Below are 1,500 nucleotides of genomic sequence, written 5' to 3' on the forward strand. Positions count from 1 at the left end.
ACCTTTGATAAGGCTTTACACTTTGACAGACATATTGTTTCTGTTGTCCGGTCTGGATTTTATCATTTATATCTTGTAAAAAAGTCCAAACCTTTTTTGAACCATTGCGATTTGGAGAAGGCTGTTCATGCTTTTATCACTTCAAGACTTAACTATTGTAATGCTCTGTATCTTGGTGTACCTCAGTCATCACTGGGTCGCCTCCAGCTTGTTCAAAATAAAGCAGCTCGCCTTTTAACAAATACTCCTAGACGGGACCACATCACACCTGTTTTATCCTCATTACATTGGCTTCCTGTCCATTTTAGAATAGATTTTCAACTTTTATTGTTTGTTTTTAAGGCTCTGAATGGCCTTGCTCTTCCTTATATAACAGAGTTGTTACGTTTCCCCACCTGCTCCAGGTCTCTGAGGTCAGACAGCTCCTGCTCTGTTCCAAGGACAAAACATAAACGTTGGGGTGACCGTGTATTTTCTGTGGCTGCACCTCGTCTCTGGAATCAACTCCCTCTTGATCTACATTTGCTCACTGAACTTGGACTTTCAAATCGAAGCTTAAGACCTCTTTATTCCAACAGGCTTTTAGTGCTTAAATATGTGGTGACATTTCTGATTTTAGTTTTGTTCAGGTCCACCTGGAGGATCCCAGCCAGCGTTAATCCTTTGAGCAAGTTCTGGGTCTGCCCCAGGGTCCTCCTACATGAATATGCTCAGAAACTTTGCAGAGAGAAATTTTCTAATCAGAAGCTTGACCCACACCAGCTTGTAACATTATATAATTATAATTAATGCTAGTTGAATAGCATGTTTTCAGCTACTTTTCACTGCAAGCTTGCTGTCAAAATATTTTTGGGCTTTTGATGGCATAGGATAACTGCAGCTCTTTAGAATTTATTGCCATACCTTATTCTATGTAGTAGCAAATCCTTTGCAAATAGGAAATATTGTGCATTTATTGGTTCACTAAATAATTTAACCTTTGATAAGTGAATACAATTCTGACAAAGGCTGAAGCAAAACAGATCAGTATCAGTTCTTTAAATAGAGCAACTCTCCTGTTCCAGTGAGTATCACAGTAATCTTTTCTTGAGTAAGTTCTATAATAAACATGTTTTTTTTTGTGCAAAGTCACTGTGGTTTAATAACTTTACAAAAAGTTTTCATGCCTCCAGCAGTGGCCYTCACTCCTGTAAAGGTGAATAAAGGATGTAGCAGAGTGCTGTCTGAATGTGTGTGTCTGAATATTTAAATGAGGGCACAGACTGTAGTGTAAATCACTTTGAAATGCACTATTTAAGTACTTTCTGTCCACAGTCTATTAAAGGTGATGCCTCTGGGTTTACCTGTTCCATCAGAGCAGGTGGTCATGAATAATGCAACCTTCAAGTTAAAATCTTCAGAAAATGATCCAGCCTGGCACTTTTTATTATACACAAGAGCAACCAGTGTGTGTGTGTGTGTGTGTGTGTGTGTGTGTGTGTGTGTGTGTGTGTGTGTGTG

Source organism: Austrofundulus limnaeus, unplaced genomic scaffold (assembly GCF_001266775.1).
Source record: "Austrofundulus limnaeus strain Quisiro unplaced genomic scaffold, Austrofundulus_limnaeus-1.0 Scaffold418, whole genome shotgun sequence".
Classification (NCBI taxonomy): domain Eukaryota; kingdom Metazoa; phylum Chordata; class Actinopteri; order Cyprinodontiformes; family Rivulidae; genus Austrofundulus; species Austrofundulus limnaeus.